The sequence below is a fragment of the Vidua chalybeata genome, chromosome 3 (genome assembly GCF_026979565.1).
Source record: "Vidua chalybeata isolate OUT-0048 chromosome 3, bVidCha1 merged haplotype, whole genome shotgun sequence".
NCBI classification, from domain to species: Eukaryota; Metazoa; Chordata; class Aves; order Passeriformes; family Viduidae; genus Vidua; species Vidua chalybeata.
Window position 1 is genome coordinate 5510001 of NC_071532.1, and position 26594 is coordinate 5536594.

Here is a 26594-nt window from a genome sequence, read left to right on the forward strand (position 1 = left end):
TAGCATTGCAAAGTCTGCATTTAACAAGATTAGTTTTTAAACTAAACCAGTATATTTTAATTTTTTATATGCATGGATTTAACGTACGTGGTGAATAACATCTCTTTATAGAATTTTAAGTATTTGAGACTCGTTATTGTTTAAAGAAAAGTTGCTGACTTCATCGCAAGTGTAGCCTAGTAAAAATGGGGCCTGGAATAGTAAACTGTTGCAGAGTTGAGGCAGACACTGGTAACCTTCTGACCTCTGACTTTTACTGGAAAATGATATGCAACATAAATTCAGGGGGCCTTTTTTCTTTCAAGTATGTATACATATATATTCTAGTGGTGCTTTTCACAATGCTATAGTTGAAGTGGTGTCAACTTGTTCATTAGAGCCCCTTGCTTTTGGAGAAAACTTTAAATCCATGGGGTTTTTTTAAGGCTGAAAAAGCTGCTTCAAAAATAAGCCTTGAACTAAAATGTGGTGTTTTGAGAGGGTTTTTGTATTCATTTAGGGCTGTTCTTTTATTAGACGGATGTGCGTGTGTTTATGTGGCTATGTGCGTGGACAAAACATCTGTGGGGAGGCTTGCCAGAATGCTCCTAGACCACGCTGGAAATTCAGCTTAGTTCCTGGTGTACTTTTAAAGATTTTCAGACTTTATTTTCTCCTAAATGTGGTATTTTTAGTAGTCTGGAGTGCTGGTCATATCTGATGTCTTATTGCCATCCTGCAATAAGTTCCTAGCAAGGTGCATGCTGCAGCCTCAGTCAGGAAGGGTTTTCTAAAGTGAGTTTCAAGCCTGAGTCCTATGAAATATCCACAGAAGGACTTGTCAGTGATGCTTTAGTCAGTTCTGAAACTGTTACCCAAACCCCAGTGGTTTACTGGGGCTGGGATTGCTGCCAGTGCTCGATGGTGTGTTTTGTGAAGAAGGCTCAGTGCAGTAAAACTTTGGAGAAGAGTAATAAAAGTGGGAATTTGATAACTGGAGCTCTTGGGTCAAGTTTGGGAAAGGAGTTTTGGAAAAGAGATCCTGTCCTGGGAGTCTCTGTTACCAAGGCTTGCCTTCAGGCCACTTGCCACCTTTGGAAATGACATTGTTTTTGAGGAACAGGAATGTGGAAATGATGGCAGTGGTCTTGCTGAGCCTTGCTTTATGTCTTACATGAAATGCTCTGAAGGTTGAGGCTGTGGGAGAAGCTCATTTGTTTAAGCACATCCATGCCTGCATGTACACCTTCTGTTAAAAAAACTCCAAAATGTGATTTTAGCATTTCCCTACGGGGAAGAAGTCAAAAAATACAACCCTGGAGGACTGAAATGGAAGAGAACTCAAAGACAGCAAATATCCTGCCTCTCCCCAACTGTGTTTAATTTCCAGATGCTGTGATTTGGTGGCTTTTCTTCTGTGGCCTGATGTTAGGAGTGCAGCACTGTGGTTAAACCCCTGTGTTCACCGCTGCTGGGGGCTTTTCTTGGCAGCAGAAGGAGCCAGCATGGCACTGCCATAGCAGCCAGGTGCTGTGGAGGGGTGGCAGCAAAAGGCTGGGGACCCACGTGCTCGTGCCTGCAAGCATGGGAGTTAACTCGAGATGCATGCGTTGCGTGACATATATTCAGTATATTATGGGCTTCCCTATTTTTAGGAGTTTGTAAAAGTTCCTTTTGGTTCCTTCCATCTGTCAAGATCACGTTTGCCATTTAAAAAACAACAACAACAAAAAAAAGAAAATCTGATCAACAGAAACAAAACCCTCTAAAACTGTCTGGTTTCAGGTTGTTCTCACAACCTACTTCCCTCCTTGGGGTAGGTAAAAGCACCTTCTGTGCCAGGTTTGCAACCTGGCTGAAAGTATCACAAAGGTGTAAATGTAAGCTTTGCATTTTCAGAGAGGCACACAGACTGGAAAGCTTAAGCCTTTAGCAAGACTTTTCTCCTTAGTCCTTAACTCAGAGTATGTTAATGTCTATTTTTGGACTTTATGTAGATTTTTCTTCATTACCTTATTCACTACAAATCCTGCGAAGTGTATTTTGAACCTATTTATGACCCAGTATAAAACACCCATCAAATGATTGCCTTTGAAATCAGGAGAGACAGTCTTTCCTGTAAACGTTTTAAAATCTTCTTTCAATGTGTAAATTTATTTACTTAGTAAACAGTAATAACTCCCAGCTGCTTCGATCTATTGCAGAAATCCATATTTAACTGCTAGGGACCTGTTCTGAGGCCTCGTGCCGCTGAACAGCAGGATATGTTATTGCATAGTACGTTGACACAACCTCTTCTAAAAGTCTGGTATTGTGTCATCATAGGGGATAGTTATAGTACAGGAATGCAGAATAATATTATGAAAAAGTTTTCCCGTTGCCCTGAACTTAACGGGAAAGGCCTTTGGAGGTCTGTCTCCAAATGGTGCTAAGAGATCTGAATTTACATAGTGGAGAAATACTTCACTAAATTCTTTTTAAAAGAGAAGCAAATTCTTATGTATAGGCAGGTGAATGCTGAGCTCATGGCATCACTATTTTATCTTACTGTGTCTTGTAGCTTCAAAAGATTCCTGTTTGGGATATTGGGAGATCTATTTTATTTGTTTGTCAAATAGTGAAGATGCTGAACAAAGCCTTGGTACAGTCACTTTTAATCCAGAGTGGAGTTCTTCATTTCCCATGTTTAGCTCTTCGACACAGCTTAAAAGAAAAAGAAAAATAATCCATCAGTGTCACCTTATTTGTGTGTATTGTTTCTCTCTTTTTTTTTTTTTCCCCAAGCCTCAGCCTGCGTTCAAAGCATTTTTTTAACCTCCAAATAATTGTTGCTCCTTCAAGCCAGGAGTAGAAAGCAGCAATATTTCTTTATAAAAATGTATCAATGGCTGCAATGGTTTCTTTTTTTTTCCAAGGTTTTGTAGGAGTTTGAGCAACCTATAGGCAAAAAGGCAATCGGGTTTATTATTGCTGGGAATCTCCAGGCGGTTGTTTGGAGGCTGCAAAGGCAGGCAGCAGAGCTGGGAAGAGGGGGAGAGAAGGGCCACATTATGTTCCAGATGACTGAGCAAGGATTTATATACCAGCTTGCCTTTTTTTTTTTTTTCTTCCCTTTTTCTTTTTTTTTTTTCTTTTTCTTTTTTTTTTTTTTTTTTAACATGGGAGAAGAAAAGTAATAAGAGCGGGGAGGCATTTGAAGCGGTCAGATGGCCGATGACTAATGGGATAGGTGGGCAGGAGCCCTCGGATTGGGTGTCTTAATGAGCACATTTCGCACCGAGTTTGGGCTGCAGTTCCCCTTCACCTTTGCCCTTTATTGACCGAACTGACACTTCATTTTTCACATACTTCCAATTATGGCTGAGCTTAAGTGTCGCCCTGCCTCCTTTCTTTCTTGCCTATGGATGGCTTGAGAGTGGCTAAGGCCACAGAAGATATTTTAATTTGAAAAACTACCATAGCAAGGCAGGTTTAGGGTGTAACCTGAAACTGCTGTCACTTGGCAGTTTCTCGGATGAAAACAAAAGTTTTAATATTTCTTGTGTAGCGCTTCACCACACTCCCCCCTCCGCCCCTTCTCTCTGGTGATGTGGGGTGTTGCTTTGGGGGTGATTGGGTTGGTGAGGGGTGTTTTCCTTGGGGTAAATCCTTTCTGGCAGTACAGGTGTCATGGGCAGGAGTCGCTGAAGTAAAGAGGTAAACCCAAATGGAAAGCAGTGCCGTGCTTGAACGATGGCTCCTCTTTCCTTCTCAACGCAGCGTCTTCTCAAATGGCTTCTTGTGATGTAATGCCCTGCAATGTCCTTTGCTGGACTTTCCCCTTATGGAAAAGCAAAGCATAATTGTGCTTGCACTCCTCCAGCCTTAGACCAGTGTGGATTTGTTGTTTTGGTAATATTTAATGCGTGAATGCAGATCTGAGTGTGGCCTGGCTGTGAAGCTTTGAGAAGTGGCTGAAAATTATGCTGGGAGAGGCTGGGAGGATGAAGAGATGGAAAAATCTGCACTCACCCCTTAGCTGTACGAGGAGAACCATGATATATCTCCCACTGCTCAAGCCTGTGTGCATTTCCACGTTGGCTTTTACATGCAGAATCCTTCCAGGGCGGAAATGTCTGTTTGCTTTCGCAGGGCTTAGGGGGTTTCGGAGCATGCGGTTTTCCTACCAAATGTGGATTCTGTCGGAAATAGTTGGAATAAGTTGTGCTCGCATGGGGTGGGTGCGTTTAAGAACAAAATAGCTGCTGTTAGACCTTCACTTCCAAGCAGCACCACTGGATTTTGCAGCGTGGTTTTCACTACTGGCTCTGTCATGTGAAATTTGGGTGAGTAATGAGCAGGCATGTCACCTGTGTGCCAGTGGTGATTGCTTTACATTTAAATACCTGGAGACTGTGTTGACAATTACTTACATCCAAACAGAGGCCCCCCCAAACCACAGAAGTATTTATCTCAAAAAAAAAAAAAGTATGAAGTATAACCTACTTTATTATGTAGCCCTCTGGCATAGTAATGGCATGGCATATTTTTACTATAATATGGTAATAAAAGAATATGTAAAAGGCAGACAAAGGTTCTGTCTTTTCACTAAGGTGACCCCTGTTACCAAGTAACTGCTTTACTTATGAGCTTATTAAAAACTCAAAAAAAAATGAGCTTTTCATACTTCACAGGCATTGATGTGAAAATGAGCTGTCCTACGAGTAGTTTTCTTGATCATTTTTAGAACAATTGATTAGCCAAAGAGCCGCTGTCATTAGTTGACATTGACTGATAGCAATTTGTCACAAGCTCCGAAGGTCAGCCAGGCAGTGGAAGCTTCGGCTTGTCTTTGATTGACCTTTTCTGATGCCATTATCATGCGATCGGTTAGACTGGATGTGACCCTCGATTAGAAAAGACAGGGCATTAGTCAACAGGGGCTGCTCCCTGTGTTTTTTCTGCCGCTTTATGTGTTGTGAATCCCGAATTAAGCGTAATACGCTTGTTTGGAAACGGAGCAGTATCAGTTTTCCTGCTGAGGCTCTGCCATCCCCTTTTCTTTTCCTGCTTTTCCATCAAGCAGGCAGCACTCGGTTTGCTTTAAATCACTGTGAGCACCTGTGCCCTCTTCCTTTGACGTGAGATACGAGATTTAAGCCAGGCCCATATTATTCTGAAACTCTTCGTGTAGGTGCATATTCTTCAGCAGCACCAGCATTAATTATTTTTATCTCCCCAGAATCATGTTGGTTTTTTTTTTAACAGTGATTGAGTGGTTGAGGATTATGCTCATAACATGATGTCAATTTATCATTCTGCTCTAAAGCCGGGGGGCGTGAAACTGGTTTTTTCCTCCTTCTAGTTTAGGTTTTTGGGTTTTTTTGGTTTGGTTTTGTTTTTTTTTTTTATTTTTTGGTCTCATCAGCCTGATTCAGCTGTTAAACTTAGATTTAGGCAGTGTTAAGTCTGTGTGCCTCAGCTAAGCAGGGTTGTGCTTCCAGAATGGTGCATGGGAGCAAGTTCTTACTTAGGAACCGGTGTCTGTCATGATTTGAGCATTAATCTGTTCCCAGTGTCAGGATTTATTTCAGTCATTTACATTAGCTTAAATGTCTGTTATTAACAGGCGTTTTTCTTTTCAGTCTGGCAAAGCAAACTGAAATACTTATAAACGTTGCTTGTTTTCCCTAAATTGTGGGTAACATCATCATAAACGAACTCTTTTCCTTGTAAAAAAACCTTCCTTCTTTCCATTTGCCTTTCAGGGGAAACCTGAATTCCTCTAAGCACCAACTTGTTTTTCAGGTCAGCCCCCAGAGATAATAAGCAGTTCAAAACCAGCAAAACCATTTCAGCACAGTTTAATGTGACTTTTAGTCTTTGCTCAGGGAAAACTCCCAGCTGGGAGGGGAGCAGAGAGAGGTGACCATGTCAGGAGGCAGATATTTCAGGCTGAGGCTACTGCTATCACTGGCAGAGCAGAGGGAGGGAAAAAGACTTTGGAAAATGTTTACCTTTAAAGTGGCTGTGGAAATACAAATATTCCTGACTTCTCGGCCCATCTGTATTCAAGAAGGAGAATCCATGTGCTGGAGTCCTTGTTTTGGTTTTTTTTTTTTTTTTTTCCTCTATTTTCTTGGCAAATTTTTCTAAACTCAGAAATGTCTACCCATTAAACATCTGTGTAGCTGTGCACAAGCCCGTGTATACATAGATGTGTATATAAGAGCACGGCCCTGACCCTGAACTGAGAGCATCCATTGGCTTTTGCAGCCCCAAAGTGTGTCTGCACAGAACCAGGTGTCTTACTGAGGGCAGGATCTTGAATATGCCAAACAGGAAACAGTGGTGGAAAATAACCACATTGCTAAATCGCATCTTGGGCTGTTAGCTAAAATCTCTGGTGTAGGACTGAAGGGTGTCTTATTTTCCTCTTTGGATGGGGGAGGTTTGGTTTTGTAAGAAGTTGTAGAAATAGGTTTGAAGTTTTTAGTGTCCAAGATGCCTCTTTCAACAGTACTGGAGTTGGGGATCTTCAAGATGGCTGATATGATTTTTTTTGTTGTTGTTGTTGTTGCTTTATTCAGATATGGTGTTTGCTTTCCTACACACCTTGGATGTTTTCACTTAAGTTGTGGTGGCTCATTGGAGCTAATCATCTTCCCATATGGCCCATATTAAAGGCCGTCTTAGTATTCCCAACATAAGGCTTCTATCCCATTTGCTTCTCCAGGTTTTGGTGGCTTCAGCTGAGTGTTGCAATCTGATGTAGGCAGAGTGAGACTTTAAGGTGTGTGTCATTGACCTCTTTAACTTGGAGATTTAAAAGACAAAAGTTGTGATCTTGAGATGTTTGTTTTGAGTGACATTTTATCACAAGGAGTATAAACTCATAAACATGCCGTATTTCTGGATTAGTGATGCAACAGGGTGTGCCATCAGGCTGCTTGGCACAAACCATTTTCCCATCTCTCACATGAAAGACTGGGAGAGGAAAGACGACTAAGGTTGGAGGAGAAGTCTTTAAAATCAGTTGTGTATGGAGAAAGTGGGTGCTTGTCCCATAATACAAGAACTAAGAGTGGGTGTTCATGGCACAGGAGCTGTTCCAGAGTGTTGGTAGGTTTAAAACAAACAGAAATGTTTCGTGTGTTGGGTTAAATTTATTGCTACAGAACAGCATTCTGAGGAGGTCAGCAGGGGACAAAAAGAGATTAGACCAATTCATGGAAAAATAGGTTCTTCTGTGGCTATTAAAAACCCTGGTCCAGATGCAACCGCTGGCTCAGGAAGCTGCCCAAGTGCTGATTGCCAGAGCGGTGCCACAGCTGCTGCTGTGTGCCCCCACTTTCCCTAGTGTTTCCCTAAACACCACAAGTTACTTGGACACATGTACTCTGGTTTTTGTGTTCAAATAATTTTTTGTAATTCAATTCAAGAAATAAGATGCTGGATATTTTTGTTTATCCCTTTTTTTTTTTTTTTTAAGGCTCTTGGTAATGCTGGCATGCTTTTGTTGGGAAGAAAGTAGACATAGCTTGTATTTTCTTGCCCTTATTGCCCCGATGGTGGGAATGTTTTGATGCTATTCATTCAAATTTGACAGGTGATTGCTTCTGTAAATGAATGCACTCAAATCATAATTGTTGCAACAGAATTGTTTGATTACCTGGCGGTAGCCTCTTTCTCTCTGATAGCTTTTGGATCACCTGTTTGCTGAGAGCATTTGACAGTCCTCATGTTTATTACCCAATTGAATGTCAGTAGCAATTGCAGCTAAAGATAAACGAAAATGCAAGTACTTGTTGACCTTGACTTTTTTCCACAAGATATTGGACTTGATGGCTCTATTGCTGTTGAACTGATAAGAGTTATAAACAGTAGTTGAGGGAAAATGTTTTATTCCCAGAGGAAAATACCACACTGCTGTGGGAAATGGCATCTGACTAGCACTCTTTGCCAAATTTGCTTGGTTCACCTTCATTTAGACTGTGGGAAAATAAAATCCAAATTTCCCCTTTTATGACTTTAATATCTCTGCAAACATGAATTCCTGTGATCTTTGTAAAGTTTTGTTGGCAGACTGTGCCAATAACAGACAGCGAGCACGAGACCTCGCCATGCTTTATGATGTGCTATAATGAGGATTCTCAATTCTTCCTCATTTTTGGGCTGATTTGATAATTACAGGGAGGGAGCAGAGCTTTCTTCTCCTATTCCATGGGAAGCTTAATATGTCTATAAGCGGCAAAGACTGGGAAGTGTGTGGCTGTGGGTGGATATTGTCAGAGAGGGGCTGTGCTGGTGGGAGGACAGCCTGGGGATGAAGGCCAAGTTATTGCAGGGATGGAGAGATGGTACTTTCACTGGTCAAGTTTGCACCCACTTCTTTAGGCAAGGTCCCACATAGGGTCCTTTGCAGGTTTTTGGTAGGAGGTGGCCGATTTTTTCCCAGCTGTGTTTGGGAAACGGGAGGGATGAACTCCTGCCCCAACAAATTTTCCTGCTATAACCCCCCCGTATATATATTTATATATATTTATTTCTAATCCTACTCTAATATGAAACCTGAAAGGAAGACTTCAATGGAAACAGGAGCAGACAATAGGCTTTGAGATCTCTCAGGATGAAAGTCACTGTATAGACATTATAGGTAAAAAGCACAAAAGACAGTGGAATTATATCCTTTAAAACATAAGTCCTTCTTGTCTCAGCAACTGCTCTGATAAACTCTGTACAGTATTGTATGAGCTTGTTAAAGCTCCGAAATGCAGGATTAAGCTGTGCTGTAACAGTTAGCAGAGTCAGAGGAGTAATCTTATTGCACTGTAATTTTTTTTAGGTAAGATTAAGCTTGCATTACATTATATGTTTGTGGGCGAGGGGCCGTTCTTCAAGGGATTAATTAATAGGATCAGCACTGTAAGATGCTGACATCATTTTTTCTAGGCACGTTGATGCACACGGGCTTTTATTATTACTATTCTTTTTTTTTTTTTTTCCTTCCAATTTTAAATTTATGAATGAGATTGGGACTTTCTTTGGGCAATCAGAGCACCCTCTGCAGCTTGCAGCAGCGGTGATGTCAGAGCCACCTGTCATCCTATAATTCATCGGGGACCTCTTCTCACTGGCCTGGTGACCCACTAGTTGGTGACATGAGAAATACCAGAGGGAGATGCCCGATGTCCCTTCTACCCAAGCTGGGGTGGGATTGCTGTGACTAAGCAAATGCCTGACACTGCTCTGGCAGGTCTTTGAATGTTGGTAGAGTCTTCCACCTTCTGCTTGGCTCTTTAGCCATGATACCTCCTCCATGTAGCCTTTGGTTTGACGTGCTTGAACTTTTGCTGCTCAGGCCTGGAAGGTGGGAAAGGGCGTGGGAGAGCATGGCTGGGCCCGTGATGTGCAGTGGGAGCGGTGTGACATCAGGATGGGCACTGCCAGCCTGCCTCGCGCTGTGGCTTGGGAACTTCCTCATCATAAGGCAGTACCTCTGGCATCTAATAGCCAATATATAAGTATATATATATTTATATATATAAAACTTATCTGTTATAAATATGATGAGTATTTGGGGTTTTTGTTTTTTTTTTTTTTTTTCTCTTGAGCATTTAAAATCTCAGACAGATTTTGCAGTCAGGTTTTTGCAGTTGCAGTTGCTCTTTGCCGAAGTGAAAGTGTGGGAAAGGAGAAACAGCATATAAATAAATAAAAGTACAGTGGGTACAGCCTTTTCACCTACTCATCCCTTAGTCTTTAGTTTTCCTGGGGCTGCTTCTGCACCGTGGGTGAGAGATGGCCCTTGCATCCCCAATACTGTCTCCAGGTTGTCGGTACATCTTTTGCAGAAGGACAGGAGAAGACCTACTAGAAGACACCACTTATGCCCTTGCAAAAGACCTAGTGGTGGCAGGCATACCCTAACTTATTCTGAAATCTTCCCCAGTGCTCTGAATAGCAGTGTCACATGGCTGCATGCTAAATATATTCTGGAGTCTGTAGTGTCCCAATGGACCTCGAAGGAGGCATATCTTAACTTTCTCTGGTCAGCAAGTGAAGGTCATGGAAGCAAGGCTTGTAGGATGGACAATCTTTTGTTAGTCTCATTGCTGTGCCAAGAGAATCTCCTCCCTTTCTACCTCCCTGGCACAGCACTGAGGGAGAAACCCCACAGTGGAGTTCCTGCTTGGGGCCCTGGATTATAGCACATGCACTGCATCGAATGCCTTCCTAAAGCAGGGGAAAGAGACAATGAGGTCAGCATTTACTGAACAGCTCGAAGTTAAGTGTCATTTAAAATGGGGTTAAAGTTTCAGGGCACTGTCACATCAGACTGTAGCAGCTTCTTGCTAAAGAGCAGGGGATAAGTTGCAGGGCAAATTATAGCAAGGGGGGAAGGAGACAACAAAGTGGAGTTGAAATGTTGTGTTCGCTCTGTACTTCTCCTCCCTTCCCCACTTAGCAAAGCATCTATTTATTTCTCCTGTCCCCTCATCCTGCCTGTGGCAATGAGAATGCCCCAGGAGAGGCTTTTGTGCAGGATCCTGCCTGCTTTCTTTTTTTTTTTTTTTTTATCAGTCTGCACTAACCCTGTGCAAATTCTGCATGAGGCCAGCAGTGTAAAAGCAAGAAGAGTGGTGATGTTATTTCAGTACAACTATTGGACAGACTTGGTATGGTTTTGCATTGTAGTTTTGTAATGGGCTGCAGGAAAGCGGAGGGATGTTCTATTGATGAGCAGGCTGAGCCACAAAATCTTTGAATGTCAGTCTATAAATATTTATTGTTTGTGTGTGTGTTTGTTCATATACATGCTTGGATGTGACTACTTCCTACTACTACACTTTTTTATTCTGTCAACCTGGCAAGAAAGGCGGTAAAACCACACTTGTGAAGCACAGGGCATTTTTAGAACCTTTTAGAACCTTTCAAATTTCCTTTATGAGGAGTGTTGTGCTAAGTTCCTTGGTGTTACAGCTACAAGAAATAAATTAGGAAGCAGTGCTAACATTAGTGTCTCACTACATATTTATCCAACTAAAAAACCCCTGAGGTAGCCATAATTTACCAGACTGAAGAGCAGAGAGGGCTGGCATAGCCACCTTATCAAGAAATGTGAAGTGATGACTTGGTTTAATTTAATCCAAAGGATGTTGGTGACTTGGTTAAATTTAATCCAAATAAAGTTACCAGCTAACAGTCTGCAGGAGGAACATGTTGGTCATGACATGGGTATATCAGCTCTTCACCACCATTAATTATATTGCATCACTGAGAAGCAGAATATGCATATTATGCAATTTTACAGGATGGCTTTCCATACATAATGTATTAATATAAATTAGAATTGCTTCGTACAGATGAATTGAAATGCTGTGTGTTACCAATACACAAATTTTATTTACAGTTGCGGTTGGCGTGTGTGAAATGACAGTATTAGACTTAAAAGTGCCTCTCAAGTTGATAAATGCCAACTTGATACTAAACACATTAATACTCAGTTAAAATTAGCAATCAATTTACTTGGATATTGGAGGTTAGCCAGGGATGGATCTGAAGTTGTATTAGGTATATCGTACTGGTCTGAATACATCATATGCTGTTGCAAAAGCATTGTGCTAATTTTAGCTTACAAAGAGGATGAAGATAAACTGCCTGCTGCTAGTTTGCCATATGCTATCCTGGTGATAATATTCAAGTCGAAAATATTCTGCAGAGAGTCTTATTGTTTCAGTAAAAGAAAAGTGGAACGGAGTTAAGCAAATTTCTGCTCTGTAAATGTATACAAAATAATGAAATAAAACAAATCTCAAATGCTGGTAGATGAGATCTGTGAAATTTGTTTTGGGTTTATTTGCTTTCATGGGAGTCAACAATTTATTTTACTATATATTTGATCCAATTGTTTCCATTTCTCGCATGCAAATCTTAAAATCAATCTAAATAAAAATCGAACTTTGTTCTGGTAGGCAAAAATACAGTCTGAGTTGCTCCTAACTAGTTAAGCCTCCCATCCTTTAAGTTTGGTACAGGAATAAAGGCACTGCTGAGCTGATTTTTCCTGAGCTTCTCCCCTTGGTTTGTTTATTTAAAAACACAAAACATATTTGGGTTTCCATATGGGGAGGATTTTGCTTCTGTATGTTCAGTGAGGGGCATTTGCCTTATCCATCTGCACCCGTGGCCAGGAGAGGGGTGTGTGAGGAGGGGTGCCCGGGCCCCTGGGGTTGCGAGGGCTGGGGGGAAGCTTTGCATTAGCAAGTGGTGAAAAGCTTGACCTTCGAGTGACCTGGGTCAAGCAAACCCCCTGCCGAAGTGTCCCATTTGGACATGGATACCTGTGGGGTGAGGGAAGAGATAAAGGAAGGGGGAGGAAGATAAAGCAATCCCATTGACCTGGGAACTTCTCAGATATTACAAGCGAGGGAACATCAGGAATAATAAAAGAGCGACAATATTTGCCTGCCCCCTGTATCTGTGTAATGTCGTTTCCAAAGGGCTGGAGTAGATAATAGCAAATGTGCTTTCAAGTATCAGTTCAATCTCTTGAAGTGATGGGGAAGACTGGATGCTCTGATCTGGTGGGTGCTGGAGAGTGTAATACAATCCTCCTCACTGCAGAGAGAATTGTATAAATGGACAAAGATCTGCTGATTACATCTTTTGCTAAAGTGTTAAGTAAAAGATCTGGCCATAAGAGATGACGAGTCTACTATTGTCTGGTCTTCTGACTTGTTTTTATAGGGGTTTTCACAGGAACAAATACCAATTACCAAAATAAAAGCAAGAAGTGTGGCCAGTCCGTATCATGGTAGGACACATGCTCTTGAGTCAGCGTGGGCAGGAAGCTTGGCAGGTCTGTCCCCCACCATTGCCATAGCATCTTTATCTCCCTGCTTCATTGTTTGCCACTGAGTGCCTGAAATTCCAGTTTCCAAGTAAAAACTTCCTGTTTCTTGCATTTACATTCAGTTTGGTAAGACATAAATTTAGTTATCTATCAAGGAGGGCTTTTTTTTTTTCTCCTCTCTCAAGTAAGGCAAAATAGGAAGAAGAAATTAATTATGATTTGGTGATAAGAGGTAGAATTCTGCATTTTCCCAGATTCTCTGTGGCAGGAAGCATGAGGTTGTATTCTTATGATAAGGTGATGGATGGGAGCTAAATTCAGCCTTTCCCTCCTGAGTAATTTTAGAAAGAGCCCTGAAGTCCAGATCTTGCTTAGAAACAGAGATGGGCATATTCAGTCTTCATTAGCCATAGTTCCCTTGCTAGGGTATTGCTGCTTGTAAGCTTTTACTGTTCTGTGCAGTTTTTAAAGCTAATAGTGCACATATTCTTGTAGTCATCTCAATCCTGAATTTCCCTGCAGAGAGTTTCTTTCTCTCCATTGACTCTGAAAGGACTCAGGGAGGACTAATCACCTGGTTCAGACACATAGCTTGGCAGTCTGACTTAAATGCTTAAGAGTGAGGAGGGATGAAACTGTGCTAAAACTTGGCATTCCTTTAGGAAGGAAATGTTTGTTCTTTGTGGAGAAGCAGAATAAAGTGTCTTGTACTGAAGATTAGAGGAGTGGGCTCAGGTGTTGTATGTGTAGGTGAGGCTGTCCTCTGCAGCTCCTGGGCACAGTGGTCTGAGCATCTCATGACATTTATTGTGTTTGCAGACCTGCATGGGTAACTGAAGTGTTCAAAAATCTTGGTGTTCATAGAAAAAAAAAAAATATATATATACACCTTTTTTTTTAATATCTAGGGGGTGTTAGTGTCTGTATTCCCATGCCTAGCTGTCAAGAAGCCAGGATTCCAGCTTTTCCTAACTTCAAGAGGTTTCTTGTTTTATTCGTGCATGCGTGGTTTTCTTTGAAGGTTCTCATATGACTCTGGGAACTGAGGACTTAAATATAAAACATGATGAATGGGGCTTCTGAAACTGTGTAGCAGCACTTTGCTCAACCTCCAACTAAACATCACTGAGGTCTTACATGAGATGAGAGGCTCCATGAGGGAAGCCTTGGAGCAAAATCTGTTGCTGAGTTGAGGTGGTGGGAATGGACATATTTAGCTTTGTTGTGCTGTTTGGGCACAGGGTCCTTTGGCAGCTGGCACTGCATTTGTCAGAACTTCTCTCTGTTTTTAAATATAAAATCAGAGTTTAACCTACTTCTACTCCAAACTAACAAGATTTATATTGGTCCATTTAAGTGTACTTATAATCATTCAAAATGGCTCATTTTTCCACTTCATTTTTTGTGGTTGTATTTGTAGCAATCCTAACTAGCACATGAGGTAGAGAGGTAAGGGGTTAATAATTTTTATGCAGAATATTGAACTTTTATTTTCATTTTGAAGTCCACTTTGGATGCTTTCCTGAAAAATATCTCTGAACTGTACTCTGTGTCCCCACTGTGCCCCAGTAACATGAAATTTGGTGAAATTCAGGGCTTGCTTCCTTGGAGGCTGTGAGTACAAAGCCTTGAGGGTAGTGCTGGAGGTTTGCAGGCATGGAGGGAGGGCGGGTTTTTGGCAGCAGCAGTGTGGGCTTTCATTCAGCACCTTGTCAGCCTGCCTTATCTGGGATCTTGGGGGATGGCTCTCCAGGGTAAACCCAGGGAAGGGAGCTGAGGGAGGTATTTCCAGGATTGTCCTGGCAGAGCTTTTCTTGTGAGTCGTTCTGCCTGCTCTGCAGGAGTCATAACCAGCACAGATACTTGCAGTGCCTTGGAAAGTTGGGCTTTCCAGCGTGCTTTTTGACTGCTATGAGTGTTTGACCTCCTTCTTTACAACCCATGGAATCTTTGGATGTGCACCTGTCATCTTGAGCCTCTCCTTTCGTGCTTTTCGGTGAGGTTCATGTGCAGCTTCCAATATGCATGAAGTCTCCTGGGCTGGTAAGGGGTGAGCATAAAGGATAGCTTCCCCATAATCTTACAGGCAATTGCCCTCTCAACAGGTCAGTATTGCCTTGTTCAGGTCACTGCTGAGATCATAGTCATTGCAAATATGGTGCTTATGTCAAAGTATCTTCCATAGAAACTGTTATGTATAGGTGAGAATGCTTTTCAGTTGAACTTTCAATTTCAACCCATGATTCTAGATGAAAATCTGTCTCCTCATCTGCCTCAGCCACAAATCGCAGGTGCAGCTGGTCAGGCATTTAAAATGACAAAATTCAGAGTTGCTTTGCATAGAAACCAGCATCATGATTAGCAGTGGTTCAGAGGCTGGCATTGTTGGCGTCTGCTCAGACAATTTGCAGGTATTTATGAAAGCCTTTTCCAGTCTCAAGAGAATCACCTGTTTTGGCATCAGTGAGTATTGCTCCAGAATTGCGGTGGGAAAGAGTGCAGATCTGTGACTCTGATTCCTTTTCTGCCTGGCAAGCCTTGGTGACCCAGTCTTAAGGCTGAGACATTTGCCTGCAGGTCCTAAGGCATCAGCCATACAGCAAAAGTTGTGTATGGAGGAAGAAAGCAGCTAACACACTGTTGGAAAACTGTGTTTGCTCAACATGCAATGACTTTATTAGAAGAGACTCATTCAGAGTGGAAGCAGGAAATAGTATTTACTAGGATTTATTTGACTGCTCCAGGATAATTTGAATACAGGTTTTCTAGTCTTTTCTTTCTTTTTACTGAGAAGTAGTATTTCTTTTGCTTTCTTTTACTTTTTATCTAAGCACATCTCTAATATGTATATATATTACAAAGCTGTCCTGACCTTCATCAAAACAGTCTGCTAATGTTTTGCCTGCCTTTATCAAATTGCAGCATGAAAGAACCACTCTGATTCATATTTTTAAGGGATGTTATTCTGACCTCAAAAACTGATACTTCCTTAACCAGTGCCAGAAAGCCCTTTCTGTGGTTGCAGTCCCCATCATTTCAGCAATTAAGACTCAGGTGGCATCAGAATAACAACTGATTTTAATAGCCACTTCAGCCACCTCCGCTATGGGGAGGAAGCATGCAGAGCTTCTGCAGAGCCTCAGAGCTCTGCGGTGTGACCTCAAGTGACCAGACACAAAAACCAGTGCAGCTCCTGAACGGAAAGGTCTACATCATCCAAACTGTGCTGACTCTTGTCCAAGAACACACTGTTTACCTGTTCCTTCCAAACTGGTCAATTTTCTGCAAGGCTGAGATGTGGGTGTTGGGGGATTTTTTGCTTATCTCACTGGCTGGTTTTCACAGAGCTGCTGTTCACTAGCTTGTAGATGTATGTTGAGGATTGTGTTTTCTGTTTTGGCGATTGAAGCTGAACATTCCCACTGTTGACCTAAATTTACCACCTCTTCCTTGTCTGAAAGTATTTGTATGTTCATTTGCAAATGCGCAGGCTGACCACTCCAATCAAAAGCAACAAGACTTACCAGTCAACTCCAAAATGCATCTTGCTGAAGGCAATGTCTGAAAACACATTGCCATGAGCACGAAGCAGCCAAGCTTCTGTCTGGCCCTTGAGATGTGTACCCAGACCTTAACGAAGGGCGGGGTTTTCCTTATTCCAATAAATAGATTTTGTTTGGAAAGGTGAGAGGCAGAAAGAGAGAATGTATTTTCACAGTCCTAAATAAAAGGCTATTTATGCCTAATACATTGGCAGAATTATTCCAGGGTAATTTGTCCACGAGAAAATATGATCCTTGTGTCACTGCCAAGGTCAGAGAGACCTATGGTGATCTGCAGAGTAAGTTCAGGTCACTCAAGTTAAATCTGCCCAGGGGCTGACTTAGCTCACGCACCACATTTTTTCCAAGATTAATAAAAGCAAACATCTTCTATAGATGAAGGCAGGGCTAAAACTGTGGTCAGCTCTCTCCCTGGAGCCAAGGTCTCCTGCTTTTCCGTTCTCCTTTCCAGGTTGTTCCTTTCATTTCCTTTCCATTCTTCTCTTTTCCTGGCATTTACAGGATGCTTAGAAAAGTCTGTCTTTTCCTTTATGAGGCAACTGATGCCTATAAAACCTTTCTTGATATCTGCATGGGCAGGAAGGACACGGGGACATTGCTGGTGTTTGACCCGGTGCAGCGTTGGCTTCTGCGTGTCCTTGCACATCAGCTGAGAAGCACATCCTGAAAGCTTAGGTGAAAAAGATGGGGTGCACAGCAGAAATACTTTCCTTGTTAGCCTCAGCTGGGAGGGTACCACCTGAACAGGGTGTTTGGCAGTCAGGAAGATGAAGCTGGTGATTCTGTAGGCACTGCAAGGCTGCCTCAGGAGGAGACAGATGGAGTGGTGAGCTGGGCAGGTGAGAGTCCTCTTCCACCGCTGGTGGGTGGAAGGGGTGAGACAAGGTCCTCAGCCCTTTCTACAAGGATGTGGGTGTTTCATCAGAATTCTTCTTCATCAGATTCTTCTTCCTTGTGGTCTATATCTGCCACGGGGAAGCTGATGCCTGTGGTTTCAGCCTGCTAGAACCTGAGGTTTTCTTTATCTTCCATGGCTACTCATTCATGTCATTTAAAGTACATCAGACTACTGAAAGCTTTTACAGTTTTTGCTTTCTACACATTTCTACTGCTGTTGCACTTAATGATAATGACAAATGCTGTGAGTTGAAAAAGAAACCAGAAATAATTTTGGCTTACTTTTTTACATTTTTGTTTATTTTTTCTTAAGATATGGTTGTCTTTTTGCTATGACCCAGCTTTGCTTTGAGATTTCTGTGGGATTTTGGTTAAACACTCCTATGGAATCCAAGAGATGAGCTGGATATGGCTGAGTTAACTCCTTCCTATCCTTCATCCCTCTCGCAGCTGGAGCTGATGTCATGAGATGTAGTGACATAAATAATAATAAAATTCTGGGGTGCACCAGAAGCTTGTCCCTTGCCTCCTATCAGTTTGCCTATTCAAGGTAATTCTAGACAGTTAATATCTAGGAATATATAGTGATGGAAGATGAAAGAAGAAAAAATAGGGTGAACATGCACCTGTAGGTGATATTCAGGGAAAGTTTTTAAGTGTCCAGCACTGACTTTTCTTTTACCTTTATTGCGTGTTTTGGATTCCAACATCTGTTTGTTCCTGGATGATTTGCATCTAGATTTGTTGTTTGTTTGTTTATTTTAATTTGGGAAAAAACCCACATCTTAAACCGTAACTGCACTGTAAATCAAACATCAAAACACCAGAAACTGTGATAGAAAGTCATAGGAAGCCAAAAACCCAGCAGTGTCATGAATACATTAAGTTAGAGCCTAAGGGGATGTGCTGACTTAGTAGGGCTGAAGTTCCTGGACTGTCACTGCCTGCGTGCCCCTAGGTAGGGACCATCAGGGGACCTCAGGACCTGAGCCCAGTGGCCCGTGGCCAACCACAAGGAGCAGGCTCAAGACCACTTCCCCATCACTGTTATTTCCCTGAAGGGCTCTCAGAGCCCTCTGAAATTTCAGGCTCTGCCATGGGGGCTGGGTTCACACCAGCCACCTGGGTGCACCCTGACCTGCCCCTCAGTGCCACCCCACCTCCCCAAACCCAAGGAACATTTAGGGGGAAAGTGTTTGCAGCAGAAGAAGAGTTAGTGGCCTGATCACCACGGTAGTTGTTGCTTGATCCCTCTCATCCTGCAGAGCCACAGAATCTGGGCAGAGCAGAGGGCAGCAGGAGCTGTGTGAGTGGCAGCAGTGTGCCTGTTTGCTGGCCATCAGACCCAGTGTCACCATGCCTCCACATTAAAGCCCACCTTCAGGACTGCTTTTTCCTATTGTGCCTTTCTTAAGTGCCACCTCATCACAGTAGATTTGCTTTTTGAGCTGGGAGAGGAGCAGTAGTGGAAGAAAATTTTATGTGAGCTTGGCTCTGCCAAATTTACTCCTTTTGGTTTCTCATCCCCTTCCTGAGGAGCAGCCTCGCACTCTTGTCACAGATACTCCAAAGGAACCACCTTTTGCTGGAGTTAGGATGCTGGATAGTAAGGAGCAGTAGGGAAAAACATTAATTCTGTGTATGCCCTTCCCTTGAAAGGTCTGGCAGAGGGATGCGTGTTTTATAATTCAGGTGTTTTTCCTGAGTTCATTACATGCATGTTAACATAAGGTTTTGTCTTTGGGGGGCAAAGCTTTTGAGCATCCCAGACAGAGCTAGGACAGGATGAGGGGAGGAAATTCGTGGTGCAGTCCAAATGCCATCCATTCAGTTCATGGTTGCAAATGTTTCTTATAGTTCCTTGGAAAACAGGAGTATAATTGTTTTGGATCCAGCTTTTGCCTTGTTCATATGAAGCCCAGGCACTGGAAGATTCACAAGTGCCTGACATTCTAACCCTCTCTGCCCAGTAGGTTAGGCCAGCAGGCACCTCAAAGACAGCTTGTGGAAGTTGAGGTTCTTCTAGGTGGACGTGGCCAACCTTCTTCCCTACCCTCTTCTCCATAGCTGTGAGATACAGGGTCATGCAGTGGGAATTACCAGGTTGCCTCAGGAAGGTTTTTGGAGTAATACTCCATAACAAATCTAAATTATCTTCCTCTTGCTTTAAGTATGAGGAAATAATTAATTGGTCTCATGGGTTTAAAGCCAGATGATTTTTCACTAGCTGCCCAGTCGGGAGGGTTCAGTGGCTGGGGTTTGCTGGAGCAAGTGGATCTTTATAAGGCTGTATGATGTGATGGTTGCAATGCCAGTGGAGGTGTTGTTACTGTCAAAAGATGAAAGGTAGATGAGATGGGGGCATTATATTGTCATCACTTTTAGAGCTGCCTTTTGCAGTTGCAAAGTGACAATATATGTCATGTGGGGAAACAGAATATGTGATGTAGCCATGGCATGCAAAGTGAAGTTCAGTGTTCATTTTCTTTCATTTGTGTCTTGTTTTTTATTGTCAGATGATGTAACTGATGGATTAGGAACAGGGAAAAATTTTTGGCTTTGATGCTACTTTAAAGTGGGTGGCAGTAGAAGAAAATACATTGTTTATCCCCAAGAACTTTTTTACCTGACACAAACCACATGGCACCTTCCAATGGGCAATACCTCCTGTGGGTTTGGCAGGTCATGAATCCTGACTTGCCTGAGCTGCTGTTAGACTAACCCTCTCCTGTTCATTATGGCTGGATGACTCTGGTGGCACAGGGGATCCAGCTCTGCAAAAGAGGATTTGGGGCAAACAGTATCTGAACTACAGTTCCTGCAGTGCAAACTGCAGCTTGGGCCAGCACTGATTGGTCTTGAATTGGCCCAAAGTAAAATGCTTTTGTTTGGTTCAATAATCCCAAATATTTTGGTTTGTCTTGCCCAACATTTTTTTTTTTTTTTAAACTATTTTCAACAGAACAACCTCATTTTGAATTATTTGGGCAGTGTCAAGGTTCTGGCACATATTTTCTGTTGTAAAACTGGAAATCTACAGTGCCTTCTCCTCTGGAGCAGGCATGTAGGCAGGGCCCAAGGCAATTTAGCTATGTTTAGGGAAGGAAGCCTACTTAAATGCTCCACATAATAAACTGTTTCTGCAGATAACGCGTCCCTTAGTTTATACGTAATATGCTTCTGATCTTTGCTTTGAGCCTATCACTGCTGCTTGTGCTCAGTCCAAGAGTCAAGTGTCTTAGGAGCTGGATAAACACAAAGATAGAGCCAGTTGTTAAGGAGCTATAGATATTTACAGAGGTTGACCTCATGGCCAATTGGGGCATTAGTTGGGCATTTCCCCCATGGCGGAGCTGTCCTGTGCTCCTGCTGCTTCTTGTGCTCCTGCTTTGGAAGGAAGTAATGGATGGAATCCTGTGGTGGGTTTACCTGTGCCTCAGTCGTGTGCAGTTGACTTTTCATGGAGAATGCAACTGGTGGGACTAGTTCTCCTGATGAGGTTGGAGAGGATAGGTTTCATAAAAAAAGACCTGTATTCGAACAAAAGAGAGGATGACTGAAAAAATAGCTTTTCCCAAGAAGCTGTAGAGTCATCATGGTGGCTTTTAGGTTAGGGGAAAAAAATTCCCCGACTTTCAAAGCTTTTTACCATTCTTGGTTAAAGCAGGATGTTTTTCTGTTTAACCAGATACTTTTCTGTAGGGTATTTGCTTCCAACTGCTCAAAGTAAACTTCTGTTGCTGGCAGCAGGAAGTTGTTTGCTTCCCATACAATGAATTGCTTTCTTTTTAGCATTTCATTCAGCGATGAACAGCTCCAGAAATATGGCACAACTTACCCATAATAATGTAGTTTTCTGAACCTCAATAAGAAGTGCTACCTGGTGCAAGAGAAGAGGTTTCCTTCACTTCAGCTATAAAAAGCTGCCAAAGAAAGGAAAATGAGTGGGTTTCCCCCCCCTATTTGTCAAGGCTGTTTTTACTCTTCACATAGACAACTGATTTGCTCGTTGCTTGCATGAAGGGAAATCAAGTCAGAAAAAGATGGCTGAGTTCGTAGAAAAAGATGCTCTTGTCTGTGAAGAACAAAGTACAATTATTCAAGAAAAAACTTTGAAAGTTTGTGAAATGCCACAGTGTAATTTATACTTTTCCAGGTTTTGCTATCTGTGAATATTTGTGTAGGATATTTTTGCAACTGTGTCCTTTAGTATCTTGTAAATATGGATACTGTCTGTGACTGACAACTTCCCACTGTTTATGTCATGATCTGAATCCTTGCATAAACATGCACTGCATCTCCTTAAGAGATGTGTGCACACCCAGACACGTGGTATTTGTTCCTTGCTAATGCTCATTTTCAACCTTGTTGTTCCTCATTAACTTTTTATTAAGTATATTTGAGGAGGCTTTCTCCTAAAGGAATATGAAAAAAAAAAGGTCCCTCATCAACACCAGTTTTCAAATTCACAAGCAGAGCTACATCATCATAGTAAATTATTTTTTGGGTGTTCTGTAGGCCATTCAGTGTGCTGAGGTGATTGCCATTGACCTCAGGAGCCCCAGGAGTGGGTGCTTCCTCACATCTGACAAACCATGGAGCCAAAACAATAGAAAATGCTTTTCCCAGTAAAGAAATTCCATAGTTATTTTATGTTTTCTGAAGTACATTTTTTTGGTAGTCCCATTCTCAGCTCGTGTGCTTCGCTTGGGCATTGGCAGATTGAGAGCCACCAGCGAGTTAATGTTACATGTGCAATATATGCATGTGTGTTTAAATTTTAAAATAATGTGTTTTGGGGAAATATTCTAAACTTAATGGGCTTTTAATGTTAAAACTTCTGTTTCTCCTCAATGGACAGGTGCAGCATGATTTAGCAGCTGGGCACATACCCACAGACTGTGTCAATGCCTTCCAGCTCTCCCCTGGCATACCTGAGCACTCAGCCCCTGTGCTGCTCAGCTGGCCTCTTTAGCCACCTTGCTCTAAGGAGGAATGATTCTTCCTGAGTAGTTGACTTGTCCTTCAGTACTTGTGGACACAAATAATAGCTGCACTGACTCACATCAGAGTCATTTGGGTGCGACTTCTGCTCACCACGTTCCTGTGCCAAGTTGGAGCTGGTCGTGTCTGAAACAAATTGAAAAATATATACATAAAAAGAAATTTCCACATTCTTTGATTGCCCAAGACCGTTCAAAGCTGGTGGTCTGAAATGATGATCCTTGTTCTATTTCCTGTGAGCAGTATTCCCTCTCTTGCTTCCCAGAAAAGCTTGTTGCATCTGTGGACCTGTTTTTTTTTTTTTGAGAATTCATTATTTTGTACCTTATAGGAAAATGTCACACTTAAGCCTGGTTTGCTCCACAGAAAGTTGTCATGGTGGATGTGTGGGTATCCAGCAAACTGGAGTTTTGTTTCTGTAAGGGGTTACATAGGTAAAGCTGTGGAAATTACAGTAGTTACTCTAAATTGGTTTATGACACAGGAGAAAGGTTAAGGAAAGCAATTTTGCCACTTACAATCTCTCTAGTACATGATGTTGCTTGAAGCTAATGAATTTTCCTTTCCACTTACCTGGAAAGGTTACTGAAGAGTTTTTGGTTCTTGGAATATTTAAAAGAGAAAGGAACCAACAGAGCTGCCGATGGACAGTGAACAGTTAAATATTTGGCTTTGGCAGTTTAGAATTTCTCATGCTACCAGAAGCAGGAATTTGAGGAACTTGTATCTAAATGCTTGCAAAAAAAAAAAATTATAGAATTAGGGGAAAAAAAATACACTACTGAAAAGACCATGAACTTTGGGCCAACATGTTAGATGTTTCAGTTCATAGCACTGCATACATTATAAATCTAGTACAGAAGTCATATCCAAACACAGTGTATATTTAAATTATATTAGCTCATGAAATACAAAAGTGAATGCAAATTGTGAAGTTCTTCTAGGAGGCAGAAATTGTTTTTAACAGGAGATATTTGGACACATACAAATAAGTTGAACATAAGGAGCTTTTAGTCAAGTCCACTTAAAAGTTGCTTCAGGCCTTTCCTAGGGCTTCTAGGTGCACATCTTTCCCATTTTCTCCTGTGAACTCCTTAAAGCAGTGTATTTAGATTCCTATGTAGAACTGGACTGTATAAGCTGGAAATGTTCATCATATTGTTTGGTATACCTCAGCAAAGCTGGTGTCCTGCTGTTACCCTCTCCCAGAAAATTGAACGCTAGACCCCAAAAGCTCTCTCAGATGTCCTGTCAGAGGAATGGGAAGCAGAATTTTTAGAATAGTCTGGTTTTCTTTGATATAGAAAATATTTGTACTCCAAATGCAGACTTGATAGTTGGGCAGGGCTATGTGGAGTGAGAAATAACCTGTTATATCTGGTGAAGGTACTTTTAGTAAAGCTGTATTTGGAACTTTGATACTGAGGTTTCAAACATTTGAGAATGTTTGTCTAAAGAGCTCTGTGCAGAGGCATGGATTTTGTAGTTAAGCAAAAGGCTGGAGTTTTTAGGACATCTGAATTTCCCATTCTTTCAGAAACTTCCATGACTTGGGATTGGGAATATTTATGTCATATCTGGGCAGCCTAGGCGGTTGAAGTTTGAGAGTAGATTTGGGAGCTGAGTGGCTGAAAGTCGCCCAGCTGTGCCACACTGCCAGACTTTCCAGCGTCGCGGGGTGATGACATTTAACTGGAGTTTGGTGTGGGAGTGAGGGAGACTTTGAATCACCAGCAAACTCCTGCCACGACCATGGCTGCTGAAGGCAAGTGCCTGTGCCAAGTTGCTCTCCAGAAGCACCTATTTTGTCAACAAAGGTTTATAACGTATCACCCAGGACAAAGAGAGCATTACCCACTTGAGGGGCTGCTGTAAAGTCGCTTGCCCTTTGCTGCTTCTGCCTCTGATTTTTGGGGGAGTGGGAGGGGAAGGGAAGTCGTAAGGAGCAGTGACAGTGGAGAGGGGAACACAGTGAGAGGAGCCCCTGCTGGCATGGCCAGTCTGAGCCATTCAGCAGGGCTGAATACGACAAATGCTGCTTTATCCCTTCTTGAATGGAACGAGATAGCACAGCCTAAATGCCTGGGTGTGCTTAAATAGGCCACTCTGGGATGCTGGAGTTGAGGGCGTTTGAAATCGGAGCTCCCCAACAGCCAGGGAGCTGCCACAGGTCACCTGCCTCGCTCCGTGGGGACTGGCCCGGGTCTGGCAAGAAATCGTCCACGGACGAATTGTAGTACAAATTCCTTTCTCTGTTGGTTGGCCTCTTTCACTAGACCATGGCCTATAAAAAATTGTGTAAAAACAATTCTTAAATATTATTTGAAAGGGCAAACGGCCACGCTGAAAGGTTTGACAGTTTGACATATAGCGCCTGGTTCTGCTCACCAGGGAACGGGCGTGCGGAGTCTGGGCTCTCCTTCTGCTCCTTACAGGCTCGGCATTTGCTTTTTTTTTTTTTAAATAGCATCTAGTTGCTGTGCAGAGTTGCTGCGCTCCCAGCAATTTGACAGGCAACGAGTCTGCTTCAGTGATCTTAAATCCTTTTAGACTAATTTGCGAGCGAGCAGAAAAACAGCTAGCACCTTCGGATCCAGCACTCAAAACCAGGGAATCAGGTATTGCCAATTAAAGTGCCATTTCCAACCATCATATCAAGACAGATTACTTGCAGTTCCTCTGATAATGTCACGCCGTGCCTAAAGAGAAAGTGAGACGGGAGTTTCTCCATGGACAAAGGATCTGCGTGGACCAAACTGATCGGGGAGCGGGGCAGAGGGAGCACGATGGGGATCATGCACACACCCACGCATGTGTGCAGCATAAAGGCGAACGGTGCGCCCGCTTTGACCCCAGATAGCCATGGGCCATTCTGAAGAGCCTGTGGCCCCTCAGTCACTGGCCTACTAGTTAATTGCCACACGGACTTCGTGACACATGGGCAGATAATATGACATTTTCGGTTTCTGTCACTAGCAAACGCCACGGCGTTGCTTGCACTAGTTGCTAAGAAGCTGTCAGAAACCATTAGCAGCTGGCTAAAGTTGCCCTATGGCATTTCCTCATGGCATCAGCAAAACAAGCATAAATCACCCAGCGGAGCCTCCCGCTATACTAATGAGGCTGTAAGCTTGTTTATGGACTAGCATCATTTCTATGATTATTTCCACCTTTTCAGTTCGCCTTCATTTGGCGGCAGGAGAAGTCAACTTCAGGAACGGAGTTGCCACCGACATTTTACAAATGCAGTTCGTAGCTGCTACCGTGTGGCTGGTCAGTGGTGCTTCAAGTTTGTTTAGTGATCTTTAAAAGGAGGAAAAGAGAGGGGGGGGGGGAAGAAAAGGAGGGGGAAATCTCTGGAGACCTCACAGAGGTGAGTGTATCGAGTTGCAAAGTAGATGGAAATACTAAAATCCACAATTGACCATTTAGACTTCTCTCTGTGGTTTCAGTCTTTACGGGATCAATTTTCCATTTAAAAAAAGTGGAAGAGGTTAAACAATTTACAGAAGTCTACTGAAGCATTTGCTCCAAGGATAGCTGGGCGCTTTCTTATCCTCTCCCTGCTTTTCACTTTCTCTAACTTGTGTCGGTCGAGGCCAGGGTTTATTGTTTTAGGCTTTTCTGAACATACACCAGTATTTACACTGGATTGAAAGCATTTGCTTCCAATGAAAATCTTGTCTTAGATTACAGCCCAGCAGTGTAATTTCCCTCCCAGATGGGAGTAAAGTAGCAGTATTTGCCTAAAAACAGTAGGAAGAACAAACTGTGCATTAAGCCAAGGCTGTTTTTGGCTTGAGCTAATGATGTAACAGAAACCTTTTATTTGGGATAGGTCACTGCCCGGGATTGAAGGAGGTGATCTGGCTCGCGCTTGAAAGGTTTCTCCATTGTATCTACATAAGTCTTCACTTAAAAAATCCTGTTCCTAATGCTTCTGCTTTCATACAGCAGAAATAAACAGGAAAGGTTCTGGGGAGTGTTATAGGTGGAATGCAGAAAGCTTTTCCTCTCCTAATGGAGGATATAATTCAGGTGCCCTGGAGGCATGCTTTCAGGAATTCTCTTGCCCGAGGTAATGGGAAGCTAAGGCTGCTTGAAGGCCTTGATTATCTATTGATGCACAAAGCTGGAAAAAAGTCATCTCCCTTGGATTATAGTAGATATTTCCATAAATTATCAATGAGTCCTCCTCCCGTCAGGCATGAGGCAATGCCTGCTAAATTAATCTAAAGGGGGTTTGAAATGAGTATATTTTTAAAAAAATGGGGTGGGGGGAAGAGGGTGGGTGGACGATGGCAGGGAGGTGGTGA

At 42.5% G+C, this 26594-nt stretch overlaps 1 protein-coding gene across 4 annotated transcripts in view; it reads left to right on the plus strand.

The window, feature by feature from the left end:
- MEIS1 (Meis homeobox 1) overlaps positions 1–26594 on the plus strand; it is a 108014-nt gene that overhangs the window by 28263 nt on the left and 53157 nt on the right. The gene's annotated exons all lie outside the window — the stretch shown is intronic.